At 43.4% G+C, this 20,000-nt stretch overlaps 1 protein-coding gene across 3 annotated transcripts in view; it reads right to left on the bottom strand.

The window, feature by feature from the left end:
• The window catches only part of CREB3L1 (cAMP responsive element binding protein 3 like 1), a 114,498-nt gene that overhangs the window by 93,533 nt on the left and 965 nt on the right, over positions 1-20,000 (bottom strand). The gene's annotated exons all lie outside the window — the stretch shown is intronic.

The raw sequence follows: 20,000 nt of genomic DNA, 5'->3' as shown, positions 1-20,000 counted from the left end.
GTAAGCAAGTCGCAAATCCCCCGACACAAAGTCCCATGTCCGAGTCAAGCGGCAAGTTGCAAAATTTTGCGACTCGAGCAATCAACTCTGAATTGAACCCATACATAGAGGGGTATGCTGGTGTTGGCTTAATGGCTAGCGTGGTGGGCTTGGGATCCTTGGGTCCCGAGTTCAAATCCTGCTTTGCTATTGAATAAAATACCAGGTGGGGTTGACTCAGCCTGTCATCCTTCAGAGGTCAGCAATAATGAGTAACAGCTTGCTGGTATCCTGTGTTGGAGTGGTGACCTGTCTAGAATTGTGCCCATCAGCCCAGGAGACTGCTCAGGCAGCACCAACGCTCTGCACAGAGTATGGTCCTGATGGATGGATGGAGGGCTTGGTCCATCAAATGACTGTGCATCAATATCATATTATATTTAAAATAAGATTCAATCATACTAAAATATGCAATTTGATGTGTCTGTCACTCTGTCTGCCTGACCACACTATGTTGGGTAGTAACTTATCCAATCTCAACAAAACGTGACAGGAGGACTAAGGGTCACATGATGGAGGTTGTCACGACTTCATTTGCTCCTCTCACCAAGGGGGTTTTCAGCCTTCAATGAAATCCATGTTAAGGTGTATAAATAGCTTATTGTGGCATTTTGTGGGGCACCCATACCAGAAGTGAAAAAAATATTGTTACAGATCTGGAAACCATTTGCATTCAACATACAGGTCCCAAAAGTCAGTTTTCCCGTTAAGTACATGTGGTCAGATCCCTTTCCTTTTGTTTAGTGGGAGAATCAAAAACGTGTGTTGCGACTTCTTTTAGTTAGGTTATTAAATCTTTACATCCATCAAACCATCTAAGACACGGGTTCCCAACCGGGGGGGAAATTTCCCCCAGGGGGGAAATTTGGGTGTTTCAGGGGGAAATTCTAGTCTGGAATTAAAATTCTGGAAATTATCAGAAAATAATTTCCAGTAATAGCCTTCTGTTCTTCTCTTCTCAGGAGTACCCGTTTCCTGAACTTTACCCGCTTTCATTCTTATGTTTTATTTTCTTTCTTCTTTTTTAGTTTGTTCTTTTCTATTACATGTCTTAATATGATCTCTCTTGTTCTTTTCAGGTCCGCAAGTGATCACGTCGAAAAAACGGATATATTCAGAAGCATATCTAGACTTCGGTTTTACGTTCGTTGTGAATAACGGGGAACATCTGCCACAATGTGTCATCTGCACAAAGACCTTGGGGAATGGTAGCATGAAGCCATTCCAGATGAAGCAACACCTTCAAGGATGCCATCCCGAACTACAGAACAAGGATCGCGAAGACTTCAAGCTGAAACAAAATTATCTGAAGAAGATGAGACTGGGCTCAACTGGAACGTTTCATCAGCAAACGGACGCTATTGTGAAAGCGTCATACGAAGTCTCGTACAAGATTGCGAGGGAGAAGAAACCACACACAATTGGTGAAACATTGGTGAAGCCCTGTATGCTGCAGTGCGTGAAGTTGGTCCTTGGTGAGGCTGCCCACAACAAGATGACCCAGATTTCCCTTTCAAACAACACCATTCGGTCACGGATCAATGATATGGCTGAGAGCATCAAGAACCAAGTTGTTCAGAAGGTTCGAGGGTCACAGTTTTTTGATTCAACTCGACGAATCGACAGATGTTGCGAATCTGTCCCAGCTGTTGGTCTTTGTTCGTTATACCACCGAAAAAGGAATTGCAGAAGAATTCCTCTTCTGCAAACCTCTCCAGACCACGACCAAAGCTCAGGATGTGATGGACCTTATCAATGACTTTTTCGAAGACAGCAACATCAGCTGGGAGTCTCTGGTTGGGGTGTGCACGGATGGTGCCCCAGCCATGCTCGGCTCTCGATCGGGGTTCGTCACGCTCGTCAAGCAAAAGAATCCGGCAGTGGAATCGACACACTGTCTGATCCACAAAGAGGCGCTTGCTTCGAGAACTCTCCCCAAGAACTTCAAGCAGCATCTCGAGACCGTCATCAAAGTCGTCAACTTTATCAAGGGTTCCGCTCTGAACACTTGGCTGTTCCGTCGGCTCTGTGAAGGCATGGAAGCCGACCACGAATCGTTGCTGTTTCATACTCAGGTGAGGTGGCTCTCAAAGGGAAACATGTTGCAGCGAGTCCTGGAATTGTTTGATGAGGTGGTAGCCTTCCTTCAGGCCCAAGAGAATGTTGTGCTTCTGGAGGCGTTGAAGGGTGAGTTTTTCCGTGTGCGGCTGTCCTACTTGTCCGATATTTTCAGTGCATTGAACGAGCTCAACAGGAAACTGCAGGGCAAAGGGACCAACATTCTTTTTCAGTCAGACAAGATCAGAGCTTTCGTGGCTAAACTGGAACTGTGGAAGAAAAGAGTGGGGAGTGGAATTTTTTCCTCATTCCTCGCTCTGAACGAATGTGTGGAGGATATGGAGGATGGTCTGCCTGATCCATTAGCCGAGGATATCAAACAACACCTCGAAGGCTTGCAGGAAGAATTCAAGTATTACTTCCCGGGGATCACAAACGAGAGCAACGAGAACAAGCTTATCAGAGACCCATTTCAGAGGAACGTTGATGATGTGCCAGAAGCGTGGCAGGAAGAGTTCCTGGACTTGAAAAACGACTCTACAGCGAAGGATGCCTTCCAGAATATGGAACTGGAAGAGTTTTGGACCCAAGTCCGAGGAACCTACCCGCTTCTTGCGACCAATGCTCTGCGGATATTGGTCCAGTTTTCTTCCACCTACCTGTGTGAGGCAGGATTTTCGGCACTGGTACACCTCAAAACAAAGGCACGCAACAAGTTGGAGGTGGAGGCGGATCTTCGCTGTGCGCTCTCCATAACTCCCCCAGACATTGAAGGACTCGTGAACGGCAAACAATGCCAGAAGTCACACTAAAATGCTGTGTTCTTATTCAATACAATTTAATGTTAGCTGTGTTAGTGCATTTGAAAAATAAATTAGTAAATAGTCTCAGTGTGTTTTAACTGTTATTTCTCTCATACACATGAAGGGGGAAATCTGGATGGTTGAATTGGGTGCAGGGGGAAATGACAGAAAAAAGGTTGGGAACCACTGATCTAAGACCATCCAACAAACAAACTGACAACACCACTGAACAAGCGCTTCACTCGCCCAACCGGTGACTTGCCGTTTTGAGGAAAAATCGATGTGAAGTACCTTTTTGGGCAAATCCGCACATGTGCAGTGGGCGGGCTGCCCCGTATGGCCGAAACCCCGCCCAGAAAGGGCGGACCCATGGAAGTCCCGTCCAATCGGGGCGAACAGTGACGTCAGTTTCACCAAGGCCCCTCCCCGCTGAGAGAGGTCCATAAAAGTTATGACGCCATCCTCAGCAGAGAGTTCGGTGGAGAGGAGTTTTCACGGTGGTTGGACCAGGAGTTTTGACGGTGGCTGCGAGTAGCCTGGTTCATTCTTCACGGTGGCTGTTATGGGGAGAGGAGTTCTGTGGACCCCGACTATTCGCCACGCGAGCTCTGCCACAAGCCACGAGTCCCACACGTGCGACTGGGACCAAACCGACGAGCTTTGGCAGGTGCCGCACTACAGAGCACGCTTTCAATCCAACGACCAGGTACCCACCAAACTCTGACCCACAGCTTGTCTCTCTTCACGGCTGCGAGAATCAAATAAAGACTCTGGGGTTTCTTTTCTTTTTGTGTGTGAGTCTACGTGTGGGCCCGTCTTTAAGTTGAACTGAGTTAGTGTTTTTTGCTTATTGTAAATATTTCCCTGCTTGCATATTTGCATCAAGTCTTGCCTTTGTCTATATTTTACTGTTAATAAATTTATTAGAAATGTTCCCAGTCCATTTCTGTCCCTTCTTACATTGGTCCAGCATGGTCCGGGTCTGAGTATAAGCGGGGTTTCATCCCCGGTAATCGGTCTATCATAGCCGGTACGGCTTTGGCAGTTTCCGCTCGGCTGCACCAGAACCGGAGTTGGTCGTCGGTAGTTGGAACTCTACTGCAGTCGGTAGAGTGACCCGATTCGAGCAAGATGTGCCGAGGGCATGGTTTCCCCGGTAGTCAAAATCGCGTAGTTAATTAGGTAAATTGGTTTTAGACAAACAGACCATACGCTATGCGGTTGAGATATTGGCATCCACGGTCGGTTCAGCGACCCGCCAGCTCACAGAATTATCTGGAGCGATTGCCTACAATTCCGGGAAGTCTGGTGGGAGACGGCATAACCTCCCCCACCTAGCGGTCGTTCTCGCCACCGACCCCCGGCCCATAACAAATTGGTGTCGGGAGTGGGATTCGAACCCCTTGTCCTCCATTAAAAACAAAATTTTTACAGGATTCGGACCAGGGGTGTGCTTGACAACCTCCCCCATCCCTCCAAATTAAGAGCAGCAAAATTTTATTCAATTCTCAGCACGGACCATGGCAGACTGATACAGGTGGGTCTTGAATTGATCTTAGAACCCATGGCTCAGGACGACACCTTACAGGAAGACCCTTCCCTGCAATCAAACCCAGGGGTGGCATTTGGGGAGGCGGCGCATGAGCACCCTCCGCATCAAATGCCCCGATGGAGGACCGAACAATCCCTGTTGGATCCGCGCCCGATCGTGGCGGACCGGCTTCGCTGGGGTCATTTGACATGAGACAGATGTTGGAGATGTTGATGCAAATGTGCAAAGAATGGATGTGAATGCGCAAGAAATGAAGGGAAATATGCAAAACATGCAAAACCAAATGAATGCGAATACGCAAGAAATGAATGGGAATGTGCAAAACATGAAAAACGAAATGAATGGAAATATGCAAACACTGAGAGGTGATATGCAGAGTATGGGGATACACTTGCAAACACAAATGAAGGCAGGCCAGGAAGAAATGAAGTCGGAGCTGGCAAAGGTGAAGGGTGAAATGCAGACCATGGATTGGAAAATGGCGACTACACGTGGAGGAATGACCGAGTCAATGGGGAATGTGGAGGTTTGTCGCACCGCGATGACGACGGGTGAGGTCGAGGTAACGAGAGACGTCACATTAATTAAAAGAGAAAACGATAAACTCGGACAGGATTTAGAAATAATAAGAGAGACGCAGGATTTGGAAATAGCAAAAGAAACGTGGGAATTAAAAGGGATGACGGATATAATAAAAGAAACGCGGGAATTAAAAGAGGTGACGGAGACGCAGGAATTAGAAGAAGTGAACGAGTTACACAAAAATAAAGAGGAGCACACATAAGTAGAGCTCGGAGGGGACATTGAGGTTGAGCGGGTGGAATGTTTCGTGACCCAATGTGAGGGTCAGGTTAACCTCCCACAGGAACGAGGGGAGATGGTATGCTCCCTCGAGGCAGGCCGTGACGAGGTGAGTCCGGTAAGGCCGTACGAGGTAGAGTGAGTATCTGGTGCGAATGAGTGCACGCTAAGCTTTGGGAGGGCAGAAACCCCGGGATCTCTTGTATTAACCCAAACACCCGATGTGATTGCCCCAGAGTGTGTGTTGGAATGTGTGAGTGATGCGAGTGACATGGAATGTATGAGTGCACGTGGAAAAACGGGACACGGACCGATCCAGACGGGAGACGTGGGTCGTGTAACGGACGGGTTGATTTTGGAGACCGCGTCGGCTCTGCGGGACGTTGTGTGCGAGGTACATTTCGTATTTTGTGGGCGGCCTAGGCGTGCACGACTCCAGATTCGGGAGCCGGCGCAGAAACGTACCGTGATTGGAATAAGACAATCACGTGGACGGCTAAAATGGCGATGAATTGAATTGTGTGAATTCGGAAAGCACGTGGCCCCATGTGACCACATGCACGGAGGCCGACGTGATGCATGGAGCAAGTCCCGGGGATGTCACGGAAAAATTCGCAGGGTCCGTGTGTGAGTGACGTCATCGGCGTGGACCACGCGGCACGAAGGCCACGCGAGTAACGCGTGGCTCTCATGGGGAACACCGCAAAAGCGAGCGGTTGATGTGATCGACGGGGTGACATTACGCTTTCGATTATCGCCCGAACGAAGGGGACGTGCGAACTGCAAACCGCCGCCCTGGCAAAGCAAGGTTCGGAGGGCCTTGCCCCTAGACAAGCAGACCCTACGCTATGCGGTTGGGATATTGGCGTCCACGGTCGGTTCAGCGACCAGCCAGTTCACGGAAATATCCGGAGCGACGGCCAACATTTCTGGGGAGTCCGGTGGGAGACGGCATAACCTCCCCCACCTAACGGTCGTTCTCGCCACCAACCCCTGGCCCACAACAATATTATAAACCACAAACAGGTACGATTACCTTTTAAAACAGTCGCTATTGCTGTTTAACACGAAACAGAAAGGCAAGAAACCCGACTCTCTTGAGGCATCAGTTCCTTATCATGTTCCCTCTAGACCAGTGTTTCTCAACCGGGGTTCCCCGGAACCCGAGGGTTCCGCAAGACGTCGCTAGGGGTTCCGCGAGAAGCAGTAATAAATAGGCTAATGTATTTTTGAGTAGTTTTTGTTTGATTTAATATTCGTAATTTTACTATACACGTACGGCATATTGTTGGAAACTCCTTGGTTATTATAATAGAGGCTTCAACCTCATATTATTTACAATTATAACAACCATAGGGAATGTATTTAACGATGTCTATATGGCGCCAGTGTGAAACTGCCCTCACTGGTTAGTGGACGTCCTGCACGCGGCGGATTCGTGCATCATTGAGTGACTGACTCAAGTACGGGACGCATGCTCGGTGTCCATCTATCTTCTCTGTGCTTCCTAGCGCGAAGTCTCTCTCTCTCAAGGTTAGTTCTTCTGTTTACCTTTATTGCTTCAGCTTTATTTGTTTAAGTTTTGTTGATCAAGTTACATGAGGTGTGTTTTTTTTTTTTTTAAGTTAAAAAAGTTTGTTTTTTTGTGAATTAAAACCTCGGTGTGAGGTCTCATAAACGAGCAGTATGTTTTTTTTTTTCATTGCCAATAAATTTGACAAAAAGGGGGTCATTTTTTCCTTAAACCAGGTATCCGAAAAAAAAATATTATATTTACCACGTGACCTACGATAAAAATATAAAAGAGCTAGATATTAATAATGGTATATAATAATTTTTATGCAGGGGTTCCCTGAGACATGAAAACTATTTCAAGGGTTCCAAATGGGTAAAAAAGGTTGAGAAACGCTGCTCTAGACTAACAGCCTTGAGGCTCGATTTACCATCATGTACATACCCCAGAGAGGATAAAAACATGACCCTTCCTGCCACTACCACAGGGAGCGGGTGGACCTGCTTGTTTAAAAACGACAATTTTTACAAGAACAAAACTTCAAAATATTTCCACAATTTTAATTTCAACTCCCCCTTTTACTTTCACGAAATGTGATGTGCCTTAACTAACCAATGCAACAAGTGAAAGGAAGAATATTGTAAGAAAAACATTCTGTTTAAACAGGTAACAACAACAATGAAAAAATAAATTCTGATAATGAACAAATCCTTCAGCCACACACCCTCAATGGAGTAAATGAATCAATCATTCAGAGTCCTATATAACACACACACACACACACACACACACACACACACACACACACACACACACACACACACACACACACACACACACACACACACACACACACACACACACACACACACACACACACACACACACACACACACACACACGGGCTTGCATTGTGAAATCAAGTTTTAAAAAACACTGCATGAAAAGCTATGTATATAAAACGATCATTTGACACTTCAAATAATGCAACCATGTGTTCCTCAGTTGAAGCTGCCCTTGTGCAGTGTGGCTGTTGCATGTGCAGGGTGACTGTGGCTGCTCAGATGAATGGCTCACAGAAGTGCGTTCCTTTCAGAAAGTGGCAACACTATGGCGAGAACCACAGTCGCACCTTTGACAGGAAAAACAGCTTTTTCTTTTCCTTTTGGCCTTGCACAGTTATAAAAGAGTGGCTGGAAAACGAGACAGTGAAGGCTGCGAAAAAGAATCCTTGGAAAATCTGACAAACCAAAACAGCTGGTTGGAGCTGGCAGTGGGTGAGGGAAGGGGTGGAGGTGGTGTTCGAGGACAGGAGAGGGGTTTAAGCAGCGAGTTAAAATCAAACATCAAAAAGAGAAAGAAAAATGGGCCGGAAAACCAACAAGTCTCACGAAGTAAAAACAAAAGCGACGGACTTCAATCTGCACAACACAAAGTAGTCTACTCTGCAGAGTTACTCCACGTTCACCACGGAAAGGCTAAATACTCATTTTCCCAGTTGCGTGTCCAGACACTGAACCAATAACAAATGCCTGTCCAAACATTTACCCTGGCAGCCCTTGCATTTCGTGAAAGCACAGTTAACAACGTCCAATACAAGTTTATACCAATACAGCACCCATTCTGGGAAATCTGAACTATGCCGAAAGAACAAACGACTAACTTTGTGGCTAAGTTTCCCAAATCTATTCTAACAAACAATTTCGCTCTGCCCCATGTTACACAGTCAGATATGTTACGTTTCACAATGAAGGAGTAAATAAACTTTTTTTTTTAAGCCAAAGGGATGGCTCACCATCGCAAAAACAATGTGCATGAGATGATGTTGCATCACGTCTGAGCTGACCAGTGCAACACGTCATGGTTAACAAAGAAAAAAAAACCTGACAAAAGAGGCACTGATGAAAACAAACCTCACTGAACAATAGAGGACGGACAAAGAAAATTTGAATACAGCTTCGAGATACAGTACTCATCCATTTGAGCAAACCGGGTAGCAAACGTGTGATTCCAGGATGTAAATCACCTTGTTTAATCGTTTCTCAATTGAAAATGGCGGTGGTGGCCCATTCTAGTAGTGAAAACATTGAAATGGAATCCGAGATACTGGGGATTAAAATCCAGCTGAAGGCTGTATATATAGCTCTCAAGATTTTGGTCTGAAGTAAGTTCCAGGGGTATCACTATGTCACTATCAGACTGTCAATAAAAACCGAGATGATGCATCAATGACCTTCAGGAAGAAGATAATCCACCTGCCACACCTACTCTGATCTCCATGTGAGGCTGGATCAGAGATTGTAGTTGGCCTCATGCCCTCAGGGAAACTGGGGATAGGCACCAAAATACCACCTCTGAAAAGGACATACCGCACCGATTCAAACAGAAAACAAAAAGGTTAGTGAGTGCATTTTACGTTGCATGATTTCCAATACGCTGTACTACAAGTAGCACTGGAGTTCTTCCACCAAACTTTCAAATGGAAACCAACAAGACAAGCAGTCTGTAAACTTACACAGATTTACAATATCTGCCCCATTCGTGTACATGGCAAAATAATGATGCAGGGAGAGAAAAAAAAAATTAAAAAAAGGGAAACTGAAAATGTAACCTTCAAATAAAATTATATATATACATGTATAAATAAATAAAAAAGCTTCCAGTTTGGTATCATTGTCAAGGCTCCCTTTGTCCCCCCCACACCAACACACCAACACAAATGTCCAATGCCACCAAACTGATGTGGCATGACAAGGTCATTTATTTGAAGTGAAACTGTTCAAATCAAAATTCACTGGTTGCAAAATATTAAGCCCCGAAGGTCAGTACTTGGTGGAAGCACCTTTTGCAGCAATGACTGCTATGAGTGTTTATGGGTAGGTCACAACCATCTTTGCACAGTGAGATGGTGAAATCTTCTTCCATTTTTCATGTGAAAATTGCTCTCATTCTGCCATGTTTGATGGGGTTCGTCGATGGACTATAATCAAGTCTCGCCATAAATGTTCAAGTCAGGATTTTGATTGGGCTACTCAAGAACATTTACTTTCTTCTTATTCAGCCACTCCAGTGTGTCTTTAGCTTTTTGCTTCAGATCATTGTCCAGCTGAAATGTGAATCTCATATACAGTTTCAGATTCATAGCTGACTCAAACAGGTTTTCATCAAGGATTCTCCTGTCCTCTGCATCATCCATTGCCTTTTCTATCCTGACAAGCTTGCTAGTCCCTGCTGATGGAAATCAGCCCCATAACATGATGTTGCCACCACCATGCTCAACAGTAGGGATGGTGTTGACTGGGTGATGTGCAGTGTTCAGCTTGTGCCAGATGTAACGCTTTGAATTTGGACCAAAAAGTTCAATTGTGTCTCGTCTGACCACAAAACCTTTCCCCACATGTCTGCAGTATCATTAAGATGCTTTTCCACAAACTCCATACAAGCTTTTAGATGCGCCTTTTTCATTACTGGCTTCTTTCTTGCCACCTGTCCATCGAGGCCAGCTTTGGGAAGGCAACGAGATGTTGTTGATTGATGAACACTGACCCCCATCTTCAACAAAGACCCTTGCAGATCTTTAAAAATCATTGTTGGATTTACAGTGACATCCCAAACCAGTTTCCTGCTTGAGTTAGGATGACGGACCTGCTCTGGGTAGAGTCTGGGTGGTATGATAAGTCTTCCACTTCTTAATGATGGATTCACCGTACTCAAAGGGATAATGAGTGACTTTGAAATCTCCGTATAACCCTCTCCTGAATGGTGCTTCTCCACCACTTTAAGTCTGACTTCTTTGGAAAGCTCCTTGATTTTCATGTTTGCCTTGTTGATTAACCAAGTGAATTTCACCTTAAAACTCCTGAGATAAGTGGGGGAGGTTAATTTTTAAGTTAAACCACTGATTACATACAGGTGAAATTGATTACACTTATTTTGTAACCAAACAAATAATGTGCTCCAAAAGTGATTTAGGTTTAATTAGGCAAAGGGTATGAGTAATTATGCAACTGAGAATCATCTAATTTTTCTGTTAATTTAACTTATTCACATTTTATCTGCATTTTTTTTTTTTTTTTACTTTCCACACTCATATTTTATAACTTTCGTCGAATTTACACAAAAATTATATTTGGCTGGAAATAAACCAGATTGGAAAACAAACTAATTGCCATATTCTTATAGCTACTCACATATAGCACATCGTTAACACATAGAGTCAATTTGAGTTTTCATCATGTACAGTTCGCATCTTTCTTTTTTGATATGTTGATTGAATTTAGATTTGTAATGATTTGTACGTAATATACGCTGCAAGAGACATAGTGATTGTATTTGCGAACTGGGTTCAATTCCTGTCCTGGTGTTGTCAACAGTTCAGTACAGTACCGTATATAACAGCCATTTTGCATGCTTTTATGAGATGATGAAGAAGGCATGCTTTACTGGGAAGAAAAATGCGGCTGCGAACATAAATTCCGCTTGCCAAAAAAATTAGATTCCGTCTCTCCGAGCCTCTTCCCTTGACTGATCCAATGGGGTGGGTCCGAGCAAAGTTAATTTTCCCAGCTGAGTGTCTCAACCATATTTCCTCTGCCACCTCCCTCGGTGGTGCATTACGCCAACAGAACGAGGCATAGATGCAGCCAGTAATACTAGTAATAGGCATCCATTAACATCCTTAACCATGTTATGGAACGTCGGCAAAGGCCCTCACTATTTTTTCTTCCGCCCACACTTTTTCACCTTCATTAGCTTTATAATTTTTCTTCTCCATAACCACTTGAGTGATTGGCAAGAAACTTTCAACACAGGAAAGTCTTCCCATGGAAATTTTTTTTTTTTTTAACAAAGCTACATGATGATTGGATGGAAAATGCAGCCAGGGTTCCAAAAATTATGTTGTCTGCAGGCATTAGGTGCAGGGCGTTTCATGTATCAAAAACAAACGGCCTCAACCTCGCGAGTTTGTTTCTGATAAAATACTGACAAACCTCAATATTCCAACAGTTTTCCAAATGTAACACTAAATCACTGTCCACCGTCTGTAAATGATAAATGTTGACTTCCCATCACTATATACGATATCCGTAAACAGACAAAAAAGAAACTACATCATCTGCAAACGACAAAAAATCCACAAACACTTTTCGGATCATACCGCCATAAACGTAGAAACATCACAGCCTAACGAGCCACTGAGTTGACAGAATGATAAACTGTATTTCCACGAGAACTCTGTCCATATATGTCGATGGTTGGCAAATTGTTTTTTTTTTTTTAACCACAGCCCCATGTACCTCTTCGAAACACCCACGAGCCATCGTGCCTGTGCAAGGTCACATGACATGCCATTGTCTTGGGTCATATGACCCTCCGTAAGCATAGTGAGGCTGCACCGGCTGACTTTTGTTTAAGGATATTTTCATTTACAGACGTATATGGACAGTTTTGTTATTTTTCCTGGAATAATGACTTCAAGTTACATCAGCATGGAAAATTTCAGCTTTGTAGCCCACTCAAAAAGTACTCAACATTTATACGAGTCACTCAATGAGTGAGCAAATTGTTTGAAAAATAAAATATATATATATATATATATATATATATATATATATATATATATATATATATATATATATATATAGACACATCACAACCTGGTGAACCCTGTGCCTGCCCCAAGTTTTCCATTCCCCACTCCTAATAAGTGGAATAAACTAATGAACTGGATGAATGTGGTGTTTATGGAGGTGATTGAGTATAGATATGATGAACCAAATGGCCTCCTTCTGTGTCAAGTTCTTCATATATCCTTCGAAGACAAATCAGCTCATGTGTCCATGAACGACCTCTCCTAACAAAATGCAAACACAACCCATTAAGCAAAATAAAAGGCTATCAATTGTAAGTAAATACAAGACTCATACAATATGATCCAATAAAACGATGTGATCAAAATGCTTCCATTGTGCAGTTGAATTCTCAGCAAGTCATGAGATAGCATTAATGTATTGAATCGTCAACATATTTACAATTGGGACGTTTTGTCACTAACTGATTGAAAAAAAAAGTTCAATGGCCCCAGCACATCTTTGTGTATACGACGTTAATATTCAACTGTTTTTTCCCAAGCATGCTGGAGATATCAGGACTCCACTTCACTTATGATTTTCTGAAACTTGCTTTTCAATCTCAGAAACAATTTGCTCTTGCAAAAGACTTGATTTTGTTTCCAAAAAAAAACCCAAAACAAAACACAACAACAAAAAAAAAAACACGATGGGCTTCTCAAAGAGAATTCTAGATCCTTTTGTTTTATCATTCGTGGTTGCCCCCCCCCACCCCCCGCCAGAAGGGAAGCACGAGGTGACAAAAGGTGATAGGTCACCAGATTTGCAGAACAGAGAACAGATGCAGTTGTCTTTACCAAATGCTCATTGGACTGAGATTCAATTTTGAATTAAGCATGCTGGTTGCATCATTCCTGCAACTGTATCACCGATATAGCACCCCTGTGCATTGAGGCAAGAATTATGCATTTGCTCACGATGTCAGAGATAACTCACCACCTCATTCACAAAAGACAACCTTGGATCTTTAAAGTCCACTTACTAGGACTAGCAGACAGGCCAACTAGCTCAAACATCCTTCTGATGGATGGCGGACACAGATACCTCATCCTGCCTGCAAAACAGTAGGGTGAGGGTTTATAACTGGGTTGAGATTCAAACCCAGGCTGAGCAGCTCAGAGGCGAGTGCACATACCTCGAGGTTATCCTGCCAGTTCATAGCAGTAGAGCATGTCAGAGAAAGGGGCAGGTGTGAGTGCGAGTGTGTGAGTGAGTGAGTGAGTGTGAATAATACTCATTGCACACAAGACTGAGACAGATAAGGAGTGCTAACTGTGCAAATCCAGATTACGGTACTTTACCAGTAATCCAATAATCACAGGTAGAGCAAAATTATCAGGTCAAAAAACCTTTTAAGCCTAATCAACATTGTTTAACTTGGAATTTCAGTCATATTTTTCGTAAACACCAAAAAAGGCATCCATAAGCGAAATTGTCTAACCTTGCAGCACGAGAAAACCATTATCTCAAAAACCACATCTCTGATTCCAGAGCATTTCACATTTCGGCCAAGTCATTGGATAAACATTGTTGCAGAGCAAAAGTAAGAATTGTCATTAAAATATCTAAATTAACCGTTTGCCAATCTATGTTTATTTAGTTTGTTTTGCATTCCCATCTCTGAGATAGTTTAATTACGATTCTGGGACCTTGGGTTGAAATTCCATCTTGAATTGGTTTTCCATGAGCTCCAATGTCTTTAAAATTAATATAAAATGTAGAATCCACCAATGTCACTTGGATTTTTGCTGTTTAAATGATCAATCAAATCCATGATGCATACCTTTATATGCACAAACGTACATCTAGGCAAGAAAGGACATTTCTTGACACCAAAGAACACTTCAAACAATAAGCTCCTTCACCGTTGTCAGGCTGATATCAGAATAGGGAACCATCCAGGAGAATGTAACCTTTGCCAAGAGAATGCTGTGACAGAAGTGATACATTGTAAAAAAAGAGTGTAGTACATCGTGTGTCGATATGTATATGCACGTGTGTGTGCGTCATTGGTTGTCATCTCCTTATGCAGGTTTCAGGAGGTTGAGCGGAGCCCTTCCAGGTCTCTAAGGATCCGTGTGTGTGTGTGTGTGTGTGTGCTACAGCCACAAACTCTCAATCACAGGAATAAAGGAAAAAACAACGTGAAAGGAGAACACTTAGGATAAAGAAAGTGGAACGAAGCACACATCAAAGCAGAGAGTGAAATAGCATGCCCACTAGCTGAGGCCTTGGGGGAGGAGGCCAGACACTCACAGGAACACAATTTTGGCAATATACCACGGCAAGGTACGGTTAAACATGGAAAAATTGGATGAAAACACAATCAACAACACAGGGATGAAATGATAATAGAAAGTCATATCGGATCTGATCCAGGAAATTTAGCTTTGATGAACTGAATTAGTTTTTTTTTTTCTTTTTCAACTGAATTTTAATTGTTCTTTATACTTTTTGTATTTAAAAACAAATACCGTGCACCACTTTCACACGGTCATAATTTCACAGCACATTTCTGACATACGTGTCGTCGTAGCCAGGATAGTTCTGCATGTTCGAGAAAAGCGGTCAGCCATGTTTTCACATTTTAATATCCAGGCACAGGCTTGGCACCCCCTTGTTATCAGTGTGTGCTTCATCTTCCTTATGCGAGACATTTTCTGCATTTGATCTGGTGACTGACTGCAAAACTAAGGAATAGAATTGCTGATGTGGAACTGGAATAACGACCTGAGAATTTAGCTTTTTCAGCAATTTGAATGATGATTCTCTTAATTAGTGATTGAAACAGAAGCTGAGAATTATCTTTCAGTTTATTAAACTTTTATTTCTGCAGAGTCTAATGTCTGGTGGAGGATATGCAACAGAAATCACACACACACACACACACACACACACACACACACACACACACACACACACACACACACACACACACACACACACACACACACACACACACACACACACACACACACACACACACAAACACACACACACACACACACCTGACTTGGAGGGAGTGACACCACTTTTCTCTGTGTACTCAGCAGGGCGAATAAGGTTAAATTACCTTCTCTCAAATCGTTTCCAACCCCCAAGCTTTCTCCATCCATGGTCTGTCCTCTGAATGGTCAGCATCAAGTAGGGAAGCAGCATGCACCATTTTTAAAGTCTTTGGTATATATTACTTACCCAAGATCAGAATCGAACTAACAACCTCCCAGACTCAGAGTGGATGCTCTAACCATTATTCCACCAAGTGTGGTTATCAACATTCACTTCTTCTCTCAAAATCCCCACCTTCTTTGCATTATCGCTCAAAATTTACAACAAGATCACATGTTTAAAGTGCGCGTGTGCGTGTGTCCGTCCAACCATTGGAGCCATACTCTGTACAGAGCGTCGGTGCTGCTGAAGCAGTTTCCTTGGCTATTGGGCAAAATTCTGGACGGGTCACCACTCCGACTCGATCATCCCTAGCAAGCTGGGACTCATTTTGCCGACCTCGGAAGGGTGGCAGGCTGAGTCAACCCCCTGGTGAAGCAATTCAGCGGGCAACGAGGCTTGAACTCAGGACCCTTGGATCCCAAGCCACCACCCTAACCACTGAGCCAATACCAGGCTTGTGTGTGTGTGTGTACTCTCTTTTAAATTTATGAAAGCAAAACTTTTGCTTCTTTTTATTGCTTCAATGGCCCTTTCCTGGTGCAAAGCATATGGGTCACATATTACTTATTAACAAGAACTTCAAATTTTGATTGTGAATGATTGCATTTTTTATGAATGCTGACATTATTCCATTCTCAAATTCCACCACTGCAGCATTGATGCCAAAAAAAAAAAAGGTTGAAATTGAGTGTTGATGGCACAACAACAAGATACCTTTTGAGCTATCTTTCCTGGAAGGAACTGGCCCAAAAGGTCAATAATGCAATGTTTTCATACCGACAACACTGCACTACGACTTATTGTAGAATGGGTTGATAGCGAGGAGCAAGGTATGCTTTGTCAGCCAGCACATGCAGTTAGAGGAACTTGTGCTTTAGGAATCGAGCACCATGGGCCAGATTAAACGAAGCCAGCACTATTTGGCATCTTCAAGCATTCAGATTTCCATCAGCAACTAACATCTAAGCAAAGTTGCAGTGTCAGTGAAAGGCAGATGCCCAAAAGAACAAAAGAATCATAAAATCAGCGTTACAATTGCAAATGGTTTCAACCTCATGTTTGCATTAATGGAATGACATCAAGCTTTCGTTTTAAGATCAGCATTAAGTTGTGCTGCTCTTGCAGTTGTTCACAACGGATCAAAGTTTGCCAAAATAATTAAATAAACATATCACCCAAAGATCAATTACCCTTCATTCAAAAAAATTAATAAAAGGAATATATTATTTCAGCAGAAATGGGTTTTCAAGCTCGCTTGACATTCCTTCCCCAATCAAGTTGCTCAAAAATCTGCACCACTTGGCCACAACTGCACATTGCAATGTCCACCACAATGTCAACAAAATATCAAACCACAACCATTTAATTGCAAAATTGCTTCCTCAACCACAACCCAAGAGCTCCACAGAAATTTCCAAATGTAATCATTAACTCTTATCCACTGCACAGGTGGTGACGCACAACACCAGATTGGATAAACTGGTTCTGCCTGTCCAACGTGCCGTGCAGCTGAAGAAGATAATTGTGAGCACTCAGACAAAATTCCAGGTTTAGCATATTTCCTTGACGTAACTGAAATATTTTCTAAATTTTCAATGTATCCTCCAGAAACTATTACTTTTACACACCAGAAAACAAATCAAACTAGAAGGGCACTCGGTAGAGCACATACTTCCAACACGCAATCCCTGATCCACGAGAACACGCCGGGTCCAATAGATTTTTGAGATATCGTGCTATATTGTTTTTGGCCCCATCGCTCAATGGTGAAGAATCACTTTAAAATATTTCCAGATCCAGATTCGGATCTTCAACAAAATCTAATCAGTTCGCCCCTGTCACGCACCCAACCTGTCCACAAAATTTTATCTGGATCCGTCAACAACTTTTTGAGATATCCGCACCCAAACAAACAAACATACAGACAGAAAGGGGTGAAAACATAACCTCCTTCACCTTTGGTGATGGAGGTTAACAAACAAAACAATAAAACAATTATTTCAAAGAAAAAAAATCAAAAACCAGAGTCCTATCTTTTTTGAGCCTATATCTCATCAACGATCTACAGGAACATATTGCATGTATGACAAGGAGGTCGTGAAACATCATCATCATCACACCTTAAAGCAACTGAAAGGGCATCAGGAGACATACTTGATGAATACACAAAAGTGGATTTGAACCTTGTAAAATCTTCTAAAATACAGAGCTTCACCATGGTGAACAGATTCAAGTATATCTGAGAATGAATGGTCTAGGTTAAAGTAGATATGCGCGTGGGTTCACACACTGAAGGACAGACAGTACAATTGCAACAGGCTCTCCCACCTATTTGGGAACGGCGGGCGAGGCCAACAAAAGCTAGACTTATGACAAAAGTGTCTGAGATATTGAACTTTGTTTCACATAACAGGAGTGAATGCATGAATGACAGCATTCACATGATTACATTTACAGTACCTCGTGTTCTGTTGGTTAAATAACAAACTCCAAATGAAGAGAGCGAGTGTGTGTGTGTGTTCAAAGTTCACTAACTAAACTGTGGGCTGGTGTGTTAAAGCACAGGCTTTGGCTCTCACTCAGCCACATTCCTTCCCATGGATCTTTCACAGTGAAGCCATTTTTTTTTTTCCACCCAGACATTGCAGCTAAGTGTCATGCTAAAAGTGAGGAGGATGGGGAGGGGGTTGAGGTTGTTGGATGAAACTTCTTTCTACAGTGTGGAAGGAAAACTAAATTGGAATGCAGGTGGCAAACCACCTGATCTTGAATGACAGAGATCCTGGTACAACTTCACCCAAACCTGTACCCAACCCCGACCCTACCACCATCAGTAATGCTATGAAATATAACAAAAGAAGGTTATAAGAGGACTGGACGCTGTGGAATCGGAGCTGGAGACATCTGGAAAGCTTTCAGGAATGCGTAGACGGAAACTCGTCACAGCCTTTGCCGTCGATTGGCTAGAAAGTTTCAAGCCATCTGGAGGCCGAAGCTTGGAAAGTTTACATTTGAGGCTCGGTGCGCAGGGTAGAGCTGGTGGCTGGGAGCAGCGAACCTTCAGTTGGGAAGCATCAAAAGAAAAACAATTATTGCAACAACATTTTCCACCAGCACGACAATTTGCATACTTTACACTCAGCGTGAGGATGATTGCGGAACAAATGGAATTGGATTTATCAGGATGTTTGCTTCTTCAGTCTGTTCTTACTCAAATGATGTCATGGGATACCGAAATGGATGGTGGAATGGAAAGGAAGTTCATCACTGCAATGACGATAGTCTGAGCGCTAAGGAGACAACAGGACAACTCGAGTCAATCCATCACTGGGAAACTATGTCCCAAAAAGTTGTGGTCAACTCCACTTCAAGCAACCCTGTAATGAAGGCCTTTTGGGTGGTGATCCATGCGTTGAAATACCCTGAATTGGTGAATAACTGTTGGTGGTGAGTGAGTACCCCCTCCCCCATCCCCACCAATGAGAGTGAGTGAATGATGACACTTTAAAAGTTTTACTAAATGTTGCAATTACTAAATTAAACAAAAAAATTGTTACTTTAATAGCAGGAAGATAGGCTGACAGGATGACCTCGAGGTACGCACACTCATCTCCCAGACATGTTGCCTGGGTTTGAATTCCAACCCAGATATAAACTTTCAATTCGGTGCTTCAGAAGTGGTGGCTTAGTGGTGAGAGGGTGACTGGCTTGGGATCTTAGGGTCCTGAGTTTGAGCCCCGATTTTTCTTCCGTTGAATTAACAGCAGATGGGGTTGACTCAGCGTGTCATCCTTCTGAGGTCGGCAAAATGAGTACCAGTGTGTACCGGTATAGGGGCACAGCATCACCGGCATAGTCGCGCCCTAACAAAATGATAGTTACCCGGCAGCCAAGCCGTCATACACAATAAGATGACCAAGAAGACTACCGGAATCAGTGGACCTGAAAGATTCCACGGCGTCCTTCGACAAAGAGTAGGGGAGTTATCGCCAGAATCCTGGATTCCAAATTCCAAATTCCTGCCCAAATCAGCTGCAATCGTTGTCAACCGGTTCGTGATAGACGTGCCAAGCTTCCCCCCCCCCCACCATGACAGATCCCACAAGGTAGGTAAGGTGGAAGATCATCGAGAATGTGGAACTCAAGTCCCATTGGGAAACCAAAGGTGAAAGTTGAGTGGATGAGTCAGAGTGGAGGATGAATCACTGAAGTGGATTTAATTGCGAGCTAATTTTGGTGGCACAGGTGAAGAGGATCCACATGACGGACATGGCAGGGTCAGACCTGACTCATCATTTGGTTCAGAGTCCAAATTGCCTCCTCAAACCTCAATCTGTCCACCACGTCTCGTTATGTTCCATATTTTGGTGGCACAGGTGAAGAGGCTCTCGACATGACGGACATGGCAGGGTCAGACCTGACTCATCATTTGG

The sequence above is a fragment of the Eptatretus burgeri genome, chromosome 6, assembly GCF_056783735.1.
Source record: "Eptatretus burgeri isolate ZD-2024b chromosome 6, Ebu_testis_v1, whole genome shotgun sequence".
In the NCBI taxonomy this organism is placed as follows: domain Eukaryota; kingdom Metazoa; phylum Chordata; class Myxini; order Myxiniformes; family Myxinidae; genus Eptatretus; species Eptatretus burgeri.
The sequence above is the reverse complement of the archived record's forward strand: the minus strand, read 5'-3'. Positions and strand labels throughout refer to the sequence as shown.